General features: G+C 41.4%; 1 protein-coding gene across 2 annotated transcripts in view; it reads right to left on the minus strand.

Annotated features, from left to right (window-relative positions):
• SNAP25 (synaptosome associated protein 25) overlaps positions 1–11,166 on the minus strand; it is a 78,517-nt gene extending 67,351 nt beyond the window's left edge. Inside the window, exon 1 of one of the 2 annotated variants that reach the window (XM_015241856.2) lies at positions 11,019–11,166. The gene's annotated coding sequence lies outside the window, so the exon portion shown is untranslated. The remainder of the gene's footprint in view (positions 1–11,018) is intronic. The other variant, XM_006207387.4, reaches the window with a different exon arrangement.
• Positions 11,167–11,815: the final 649 nt, after the last annotated feature.

An 11,815-nucleotide genomic window follows, 5' to 3' on the forward strand; every position in this document is an offset into this window, starting at 1 on the left:
GCTGCTGGTTCAAACCATTTTTCCCCAATCAAGCTTTAAAAAAACATCCCAATATTTTCATCACTAATCCCTGTATCTATCAGTTGTTTCATGGAGGGGCAGAGGGGCAGCAATTAGCACCTTGGTAGGACCTTGACCAAACAGTATCCTGTGTCAAGTGTGGAAAATAACTCATCATTCAGGAGGCTGTTGTAGAAATTAAATATAATGCTAGCTACAATGGACAGTAATAAGACAACTAGTACATAGTAGGTGCTCACAAGACTGCAGGTTTCAAAAACCCTTCCCAGTAAGCTCTTTTGTCCTAGATTTGCAGAAATTCTCCCCAAATTTGAGGTCATGGCTGCATGCAGAATTGCTTTGGGAGCATTTTCCAACTTTGGAAGGAATCATTTTGTGAATTCAGCTTAACTGAAGACATTTCCACTTCACATAACTTGCTTTATTATATATATGATTTTATATTTATTGTTTTATATAAATAAAGCTAAAGATTTTGACAATGAGGTGACGCATGTAGGAATCTTGTACCTAAGGCTGGCTGCAAGAGTTTGTGCTTGAACCTCTCTGCCTACATACTGTGTGTGCATACAGAAACACCCATGCACACATACAATATTTAATAAGGAATTCAACCCTCCCTGACCAAAAAAAAAGTTCACAAAGAGCTCAATACAAACTGAAGCCAACAGGTGTAGCTTTAATAATGGTTCACTAAATAACCTACAGCGAAATTCTTTTTCTTAAGCTAAAGAATAGCAGGAAATTTTGCATAGCATCTCTTTTTAACTCCTCTAGGGCCTTAAAAACCATGTCACTTAGCAAGAGGGGACCAGTGTTTCATTAAAGCATAAGCGAGCTTCTTCGTCTCCAAAAGTTATCCTGAGAATCACAAAGCCATTCCCAAAGCAGAGATGCTATTCAAAGGCATTAAAAAAAATCCTCCCACAAATAGAAAAAGCAAAGACTGTTGACACATTTTCCCATTTTATTATGCATGCCGCTCAAGCTAAAAAATAATGTGATGGCAGGACCTGTTGTTTCTTTAAGGAGCTCAACATTATAAGGAGGAGAAGAAGCATACGGCCTTCACATAACCTACAGTGAAGAACACTGGAAATCTGTCATGGCAAATGGTGGACAACGGAACGTGGTAGCGACAGTCCCTTCCTATCTCCCGGGTGGAGGTGACAATATGTCACAAGCGTTGGCTCAGGGTCTCATAACAGCCACTTGACATACGCATAACAGCTACTGCTGTCTTTGCGCAGATGTGAAGACGGAGGCTCAGTTCAAGTTGGGTAAGTTGATGAGGGTGATACAACCGGTGTGGCAGAGATGGGCTAATTATTCAGCCCTCCTACTCTCGATCCAGTGCTCAGTGAGCTTGTCTGGATATTTAGTTTCTCCTGGTGGCTCAAACCACCACATCTCACCTGACTTGTTAGTTCAGAGGACTGAGGTCTTTGGATTTTGCTGACTTGTGTTCTGCACATCAGGAGCATGATTTCTACTAGGAGATCTCACCAGATTGTTTGGGACTCAGGAAAATTCATGAGGTGGTGGGGAAAAACATGGACTTTGCAGTCAGAGAGACAAGAATTCCAAATGCTTTGAAGGTTGCTATGGAAATTAAACAAGATAATGTATGCCAAGGGTCTAGTGCAGCATACTGTGGGCATTCAATAAGTTGGCTACTTTTTTCTTACGGTCATCAAGTGATACCTTCATTCTTAGCTGGAAAAAGCAGTGAGCAGAGTAAGTGACCAGTGGTTTTAGACTTGTTTAATAAGAAGAACTGGGAGCGGGGAATGCAAAATTCAACACTTACATGGTAATGGCTTTTTCTTAATGATAAGTGGGGCTGATTTACCATATCATGCCTCAGTTTACTTTTCTCTCCTAGGCAAGAGGACACTGGATGTTTGAAAGGAAAAGTTAGAAACCGATGAGTCTGGAGGACATTTTCTACAAAGCCAAATCAATGTGGAGAGATTGTGCACATCATGCCACCAGTTCTAATAGAGAATCAGCAAACACTTGGCCCCAAAGACAAGAGCTGGCTAAAGCCACCAATCTATTTCCCTGGGGACTATAATATAGGTCTCAGTGAATGTGTGAAGAAAGGCATCAAAAATATCCTTTCCATCATAATGAAAAGTAAAGAATTTAGCTGCATTATTTTATCTATGTTAAAGAGCTTGGCTTTATATGTGAAACTGACCTTAATCACTCATAGGTAATGGTTCTTTATCTCTGAATATAAACCTGCTTTTAGCAGTGCTCTTCTTGAGACCCTTCTGATTCTTCATTAACATTTTAACCCCTGACTCATAGGTGATAAAACAACAGGTCAGAAAAATAAATTATTTGCCAAAGTTTGGCAGCTGGTTAGGGCGAACAAAAGTGCTTCCTTGGGGCATAATTTTATTCCAACATTTAGGGTGAATCTGTATTCCCAAGCTGTTCTGATCATAACATTTGATTAATAAAAGAAGGAATTACTTACAGTGGTAGAATTCTTTCCTTTGCAAAGGGACACTTGGTATCCCCATTCGCTCATTCTTTCCCTATATACCTGGTGTGTGACAGGCACTGTTATAGGTACTGAGGATCCAAAGATGGTTAAGGTATTTCCCTTGCTCTCAGACTTTTATAGTCTGTTAAAGAAGAGAAACGCATAAGTATGTAATTACAAAGCAATGTGATAAATCTTACAAGGGAGACGGGGGCATTGTTCCTCGATTAGAAGAGGTAAATTTCTAAAAGCAAGAGCTGAGGGACTAACACATACTTTTACTTGATCCTAATCTTTGTATCTTGTTTAATGATAGAGAGTTTTCAGAGGAGGGAGGTGGATTGGCGTGGGAGGTACTGTCATCCAAAGTGCCACTGTTTTTCTCTCGGTCAACCTATTTGTGCATTACTCCATGAATTTTATGGCTGGGACAAGGTTTTCCAGCCTAGGAGGTACCATGTTTCTTGAAGCTTGACATGTTCTCCCCACGAGTGGTGGGGAATGGTCTTGATAGACTGCGATACTGGAATGTAACAGGCACTTAAAAGGAATTTTAGTGATATCCTAATTTATTGCCACATAAATGGAGGCAAATTTACACAAGGGCATGTCTTAGACATTTACTAAGTTCCTCGAATGGCTGAGACTGGTTCTTAGTTTATATTCTGTTTATGATAGCAACCTCTCCATGGTCACTGATCACTCAGTAGAAACCTTCAATCAATTGCACATTTTGGATAGAGAGTCAAATTCTTTTCTAAGTTGGGTTAATGTTTTAGATTCTAAAAGGGATCCTGTGTGAAACACATCTTCTAAAATAATAATACCTCAAAAAGGAGGCCCAGCAGAATGCATTGAGGGCAGTTGCATGCGTGTTTTATTTACTGCTCTATCTTCAGTAACCAGTACTGTGCTTTCCTGGTACATGGCAGAGGCTCAATAAATATTTGCTCAATTAATTAATTTGTGAAGAGCTCCCTAACAGCAGCTGATTTGTATTTGAGGAATACAGGGATAGTCATCTTGAAACTGGAAAAAGTAATACATTCAGCAATTTCTCAGGCATAAATCAGGAACACCGTCTTGATTTCTAGTGTTATGTGAGGTTATACTAGACTTTCCCATTAAAATAAAAAAAAATCACTCAGTTGGATTGCTGCATATTGAAATCGTTTGCCAGTGTTCTTCCTAGTAGACTAAGGGCATTCATCTCCCTCTTCTTTCAGTTTATCAGTGGAGACGTTGCAGTGTGATTTATCTCTAGCTAGTCAGACCAATCTCAGACTAACTGCATTAGGAAATATACTGTTTTGCAGTGTCAGTCACTATTCTTTGAAATTTCACAAAAGAAGAATGTGAATAAAGGAGATCAGCAATTTGGTCTGAGATTCTCCATGGAAAGGAATTCTGCTCAACTTGTAGGACTCTCCGAGCTGAATTGAGAGATTTCTCTAAAATAGGAATGAGGCAGGAGTGCAGAGTGACTCTGGCCTCAGGGGGGCACCTAAGAGGCTTTCATTTTCTTACATGCTGTCATCAGAAAACCACTCACTCAAGCCTGCAGGCATGAAAAGTCATCTCCCAAGTTCAAAATCTGTGACTAGTGTCATTTGGATATCGGAAGTGTTGGGGAAGCTGGGACAAGGTGGTCATTTTGTCGTACTTACTATTCCAGCAGGAAAGTAACCTTGCTCTTCAAATATAAAATAGACCATCTTGGAAAATGAGGTGAGTCAGCTGAAAGTGCAAACAGTCTCAATATAAGACGTGAGAATTAGCCACCTTTGGGTAATAGGAACCAAGTCAGATCAATCACAAAACCCAAAAGGAGAAGAGAAGTAAGTTGTTTTAGTTTTCTCTTCACATGAATAATAATCCAGCTTCCTTTACTAGCTAAGAGGATTAAATTTATTTTTCCGTGACCACAGAAAGCAATTCATAAACCTAGTGCAGCTGTCATTCAACACCAACCTGCTGTGGTCATTGTTAACTCACTTTGAGTTTCTCTAGAGCGGCTGTTAAGCACTGAAAAGGAAGCACAAACCCTTAAACAAGGCTTCCCCCATCTCTTTTTGGGGATACGGATTTGTTCTTGTCATCAGTTAATCGCTACTGAGGCTAACCCCTGAGTCAGCAGTAAGAAAATCAGTTAGGATCTCCTCTTGTGATATCATGCTTTACTTCGATGGAAAGATGCTGAAAATCTGCAGTCAAAATGAGGTTGTAGCCATAGGGAAAACATGGCTTTTATGGAAAGTGTGAATTTCATTCACACGTGATTATGAATTTAATGAATAAATATTGTATCTCCTGCTGCTTGCTTCTGAACTTTAAATCCCGTAGGCTTTAAAGCTTCCTCCTCTCTCGTCCTTGTCCTTGAAGCTTTTGTGTGATGTTATTTTCCCACCACCCCCCCACCTCCAAATTTGATTAGTTTTTGAGCTGGCTGCTTATATCATGTGGCTCAGGTCATATGGAAATGCTGACTTTTTAAGTACTTAAGAGCTGAGATTCTATAAAAGCATATGTTTCCCCTTTCCTAAAAGGCATGGAAAGAAAGAGGCATGAGGAAATAGCAGCTAATAAATTGCTTTAAGTTGGACACAACAGATGATCAAAAGGGGGTCTAGAAAGTTATTTTTACAAACAGTTAATTGTGTTGAAAAAAGAATTATAAAAAGTTTAGGCAGGTGGTAAGAAATTGCCTGTTCCAGACAGCAATAAATCTGATTGAGAAGGATGGGAGATCCCCAAAGGGTGATGACGACAGGGCTTTGAGGAAAGAAGCAGGATTTCTTGAGCCTGACCAGAAAGGCTTCAGAAAGATGATGTCAAAAAATTACTGAGGAAAATAGAAAAGAGAGAGAGATTGAGGACGAGGTGGGCTGTGGAAGGAATTAATGTTACAGTGAGGGAGGGAGTCACATCAGTTACAGAAGCAGTGTTAAGGAAATGTCAGCTGAAACTGTCACTGGACTCAGACTTGTTACCTGGAGTTTTCACTACTGATTCCACTGACTTCTGAATGGCAAGGAATGATGGAAAACAGCAGTCCAATCCTGCCATTCTGCAGGTGAAGAAACTGAGTTCAATATTGGTTAAATAGATTATTTAAAGAAAATGACAAGTGATTGCTTCAGGGCTAAAACTAGGTCTCCTGGCTCCTGATCAGCATCCTTGCCATAATGGTCTGCCGTGCAACTGAGGGGGAAAAAGTCTTATACATCCTCTGTGCTTCATTTGGCCAGTAGGAGAAATGCGGATAATGCAAGAGGTGACAGAGTATACACTGATGAGCTTAGACTCTGTAGTCAGACTGATTGCATTTAAATCCTGGCTCTGCTCTGTGATGTTAGGCAAGTTATTTAGCCTTTCTCTGCCTCAGTTTCCTCATCTGTAAAATGGAAATAATGGCAGTACCCTGATTCCAGGATTGTGGTGAGGATTCAGTGAGCTAGGACAGGTAAAAAGTTTTAGAATTCATAGTTCACTCTTCTTTCCCGCAGGCCTATTCTGCTTAATCACTGCTTTGAGTGTCTCTGTCCTTCTAAATCAGATTTATGGCTTACTAATTGTTATCACCTATGAACTCATATAAGCTGCATCATTCATTTAGAAATCAGAAACTGCTTGGACTTTTATATTAGGTGAAGTGCTTTGAGATCCTCATGAAGAAAATTGTGCAGAAACAAGTAGCTATTATCATCACAGAGGTAATAGTAATTCTGAAGAGTTCATAGTGCAGCCGGAGTTCTCTGGAAATTTCTCTGCAGCCTCTTTCCTCTTCTAAGACTAATTCTTTAAAAACTCTTTCTCCACTCACCACGTCCTGCTTCCTCAATGCTCTGTCATATCTCCTCCCTCCTACTTGATGACTTGGAAGGCCTTCTGCATTCAGTTTAATAACTGCCAGTCTGACCTCCTAAAGCATCAAACGTCACTACTTTCAATTTTCCCCTGAGGAGTCAGCTTGGAAGTCAACATGTTATCCTAAGGATATCTCCTGCTAGTGTTTTGGTGAAGAGCAGATGAGGACAGTCCCTTGACACTTTTGAAATAGGAACAAGATCTATGTCTGCAACTGCCATTTATTCCTCCACATGAAACCATTGACTATTTTGGTTCAGCAGTTTCATCAGAATTTGGAATTTTGAAGCTCTGCTGTGAGAGTAGTAAGCACAAGATTAAGAATGAAATGGGCATAGTTCAGGTCTCAAGCTAGCCCTGGAGTTAGGGTAATCAGCAAAAATCAGGTAGGATGCTAGGATCATAGGAAAAGAAATATGGTGTCCTTCCCACCTCACCTCAGTTTTTCAAAATTTCCCCCTAGCATCTTCTATCTTTTCTTTTTTTCCCAGTTTTAGCCACTTGGAGCTGGTTCTGTGTGTCATGCTGCCTGAAACATGCACAGAAAGCCTGACATCTTTTTTCATCTGTCCAATCAGTGTATTTGACAGTGCAGAATACTCAGAGGGAGCAAGAGTGTGTCCTGCATGTTTATTATTCAAGTATACTTTCTGGATACCTCTCATCTCCAGATTCCTGACCTGATTTTCAATCTCCTTGGTGGGCGCTCATCTTGAATAATTTGTTCTAATCAATAATGAAAATTTGAAACTTACAACTAACTTCCGGGTAGGACTTAGAAGTCCATGTGTATCCTAAAGGGTGATCTTAATAGGGCTACATGAGGACTGGTTATTATTTTTTTTTATCATCTGTTATGATGTCAGTTTGCTCTCCTCTATCTCTGGAAGAATACAGATTTAATCCTCTCAGTCAATAGCAATTCCAAGATTAAAAAAAAAAAAAGACATGGCTACTTTGTTATATCAGCTTCTGCTCAGAAATCAACTTAGAGGGTAAAGCACCCGGTCCTCAGGGTAGCATTCAAAGCCTCCATACAAGGCTCCAACTCTCCACTCCAGTGTATTCCTCTACACAAGCTTCCCACCCCACATAGATGGATGGGCATTTTCAGGGTTTGCTGACTATAACTTGGGTTTACCTAGCTCCTAGTTCTGCCTTTGCTGTAATTTTTACTTAGCAGACTTTCCTCGCTTCTCTCCAACCTCCAAAAGTCAACTCAGGTCCTGCTCCCTCTCTCAGATCATTCCAGTCCCCTGAAATATTGTCCTCCTCAGAACTTGCATTTCTTGTTTTTGGTCACACTCATCTGGCAAATAATTATACACTCCCTCATGATTTTTCCCCTACTGTTTTATTGCCTTTTCATTCTGGTATTATTTATTAATTTTCATTATTTATTATTTTCATTAAGAGTACTAGATACTAAACTTACTGAGGTCAAAGACCATGTGAGTATGGGATTTTACATCTTCCATGGGGTTCATTTATGTATCTGGTGTTCACTGATTGATCAATATCTTCCTAAAAGGTTGGCCCCTGCTGGCAAGGGATGACATTGCAGAAATGTATCTAGCACAGAGGCTGAAAACACCAGTCTTACATTTATAGAATTGTAAAGCAGTTCCATAATGTGAGAAAAATAGTTTGTTTATAGTGCCTCATTAAAAAAACAGGTTTATTGAGTTTAATCCTTCATGCCTCCTTTCTTGACTTCTTTCTCAAATTATCTCTCATTTCTCCTAATCATCAAAACCTACATGTTCTGCTGAAGGCTAGATACTATGGGAAGAGTTGCTACTGGCAGAAACATCAATCTTCTGGTTGATAACCATCCCTCTGGGGTCAACACTTAGAGCTTAGGAATGTCTTTATACAAGCTAATTAAGGGGCAGTTTGTACTGTGTTAGTGCATCTGTGGTCATGCAATTGTGAATTCTTGGGAGATTTTACCACAGAGAGGTTAAGAAGATTACAAATTGTTTTGTATTCTGAATGCCAAGATGGTAATGCAGAAAATGCCAACAAGTAAACAAGCAGGTACCATCAGAGGGTCTGTGTGAATGTTTCCTGGCACATCTTTATGTCCATCTGCTCCTGCCTCTTCTCGCCGTATTGTCCTGGATTTTTAAAATTTAAAACTTAGAATAGGAAATCTCTTGATTTTTTTTCCCTGAAGCTTATCAATAATGCAAATGTTAATTTCATGCTTCAGTTATGTTTTTCTTTACTTCTCAGTAAGCTAGTCTAGAATTAGCTCCATAATTGCGTACATCACCACTTCCTCCCAGATCTGTGCCTTTTGCCAGCTTCACTGCAGTCCTCTACCTCTGCCCCCCCACCCCAGTCTTCCACTCACAAACAAACCCAGCAGTAATTACTAATGTCCAGGCACGTAATTCCGGCAGCGTTAGGCTTTTTTATTTGTCGCAACTACGCAGAGAGCTGTCTGGACATGCAGCATGAAGTCAAAGCATTTTTAAAGACTCCTACTCATCTTTTCTCCCCTCCTCCCATCACTAAAACACAGTTGTTTATTTCATCTGCAGATTGCAGAGTTATAAAACTCTTCCATGCAGTTACATACTTTCGAATAATAATTTTAAATCTCTATCCAGCAACAGATCAATGTATACTTATATGGAAACACATGGTTATCCATAACAAATGAAAAACACTAGGAAATAAATAGCTGGGAATGAAAGTACCCTCTGTATGGGGATAGGGCATTTTAGAACCTCTATTATATAAAAAATTGGAGTTCTGACTAACTAAACACTATCCAAGATCTCATTTTAAGGCTTTTCAGGGGATCATGATAGCATTTCTTTAATGCGTTACATATATATTCTTACATATGACGCTGTTACTCTTATTTAACAACTACTCACATAGTACAATTTTCTTCCTGGTCATTTTAGGTTAATTTTATCTATATCAAACAGCTGGAAATATTCCTGTGGTAATTTTTGTTCACTCGGAGTCTCCAAACCTCAGAGTAGAAAATGGTTAAAGTACTTATCACTGCCCCAGCAAAGCCCGCAGTGCTGTAATGGAAATTGCAGTAGATCTTTAGGTCAGGGTCCAGTTTCAGTCTTACCCCATGGCCCTTTCCTCTGCATCACTCTGAAGGACACAGCTGGGTTCTCCTGAGGAAAGCCAGTTTTAATATTGTCAAAATCAGAAACTATCCTGAGATAACCAATGTCCATAGGAAATACTTCCCCTTACTCTGAAACCATGGCCAAAGAGGTTAAATCTATACCTTATAGGACCTGCAATATTTCTCAGAGATGTATTTTTGTGGGTATGTGCTTGAGTTCATGCCTAATCACAAGGATGGGGCAGAGGAAGAGGGATTCATTACTGAAGTTGATTCTGCTTAGTTCAACTACCCCTGTATTTTTATCAAATAGAAACATGTAGAAAGATATATCACTCTTATAAGCAGATTTATTGGTATCTTCATATATACCTCATTCATGACCACCCAGGATCTGTAGACAGATCTGCTCTTTGTTAAAAATAGAAATAAACAAAACCTTTGATATCCGACTAGAGTGTAAGAGAAGATTTTTTTTTAAGTGTTTTTATTTCCTACCTAAAAAGGGGGTGGAGAAGAGGGCAACACAGAAAATTTCCACAAGTAGACTTTTTTTTTTGTTTTGAAGCTATGCAGGAGCTGAGGATGGGAGCCAGCAATTGCCTGCAAAGGAGTCCTGTAGGGAGGATTTATTTTTTCTTTCTTTTTTCCTATTAACCTACTATGCCTGCTCTGTTAGGGGTCTCCGTGTGACCGGAGCCTCAGAGAAGCAATTTGGCCTCCAGCCCTGGAACATCTAGCGCCGGCCAGGCATCTCTGCCGCAGGGAGATGCGGCTCGGCGGCCGGACCGCTATCCGCGGTGCTGAAAGGTCGCGGGCGCCAGAGCAGTCCCTTGGTATTGCTGTCCAGGGTGCTGAGTGCGGGCCGCTGCAGTGGGGGAGGCGAGCCCACCCCCGCCAACCTTCCGCAGAGCCCTCCCACCCAGCACGACCCGCCTGCTCCCGCCAGCCTGCAGTTGACGTGGAGCAAGCGGCATAAATCAAGTCCATGGGGCATGGAGGCTGCTGTGGCGGCTGCAGCTCAGCTTGCCCTGGGCGGGAACTCAGCCTTCTTTCGCCTCCCCAGCGCCCATACCCTGCCTTCTCCTTAATTCTTGCCTGGATAATAGAGCCCTAACGACAACAGTCATAGTAATAGGGTCAGAACGATAGGGTTGGTTTGTTTTGATCTACAGAAGAAGAAAAAAGCTGCCTAAACATCTCAGAAAACTGCATCGCAAAATGGAAGAGAGCGGGTCCCACTACTGTTTCAAAAGAATAAGTTATTATTCGGTACGTGTCCTTGCGCTTCCTTCCGATCGCTCCATCAGCACTGTCCCCATTCACCCCTTCCCCAAGCAGCTCACCTCTAAAATACTTTATAAAGCCCCAGGCGGGAATCTAGCCAGACGCGCGCACAAGGAATACCGCACCCTAGGTGCACAAATTCTTGTATTTGCCCAAGCTCACTTGGTCTGCCCAGCTGTGGTCCCCTCTGGGCATGCAGACATCCAGAGCCAGAATCACGACCTGAGGAGGGGGGCTTCTTACCTTAGCTTCTCCAGAGGGTGGTGTTCGCCCGGCCCCTGCAGGTTCCAAGTGTGGAGGAGCCGCCGAGCAGGGAGGGAAGGAAAGACAGCTCCTGACCTCCCCGAGGTTTCGTCTTCAATGCAACGTGAGCTCTGCCCTCATCAAAGATGGCCGTCCCTTTTGACGTCAGCAGCTTTTAATAGACATCTCCTGGAGGGGCGGGGAGGAAGTGTGTTCAGGGAAGGGCGGAGGGAGGACGGGGGCGGGGAGTGGGAGGGGAGGAGCTGCGAGGTGCTGAGGGCTTGACTCAGCTCCCTTCTCGCTTTACTGCAAAGCTTTGTATTTTAGTCTTTTATAAACACCCGAACGGGACGATTCTTTTGACTCCATTTTAACACCCGGTCACGGGCAAAGTCATTTATCTCGCGACTGGTCTTTTGATATTCTGTTTTGTTTGTATATGTATGTGTATGTATGCGTATGCGTATGTATGTACATATGTGTGTGATATATATGCAATATATATGCTATTATATATTCAAAAATTTCCCCCTGCTAAGTTGAGTCTTTGGTTGAGTCATAGAAGGGGAGGGGAAGGCAGAGGAGGAACGGAAGGTAAGGGGGTTGGGGGGGATTTCAGCTGCTATTTATTTTTCAAAAAAAGTGGGTCCTAAGGGGCATCCCTGTCAACCCTCACCAACTCCATATATGGTCAGGATACGTGGGTTGCTATTTTTATGAGTGATTTCTTCATTTTATCAAAGTAGCATCAAGGGCTTGGAGTTCTCATTAATATGGTCAATTGGGGAAAGAGACTA

Source organism: Vicugna pacos, chromosome 19 (assembly GCF_048564905.1).
Source record: "Vicugna pacos chromosome 19, VicPac4, whole genome shotgun sequence".
Classification (NCBI taxonomy): domain Eukaryota; kingdom Metazoa; phylum Chordata; class Mammalia; order Artiodactyla; family Camelidae; genus Vicugna; species Vicugna pacos.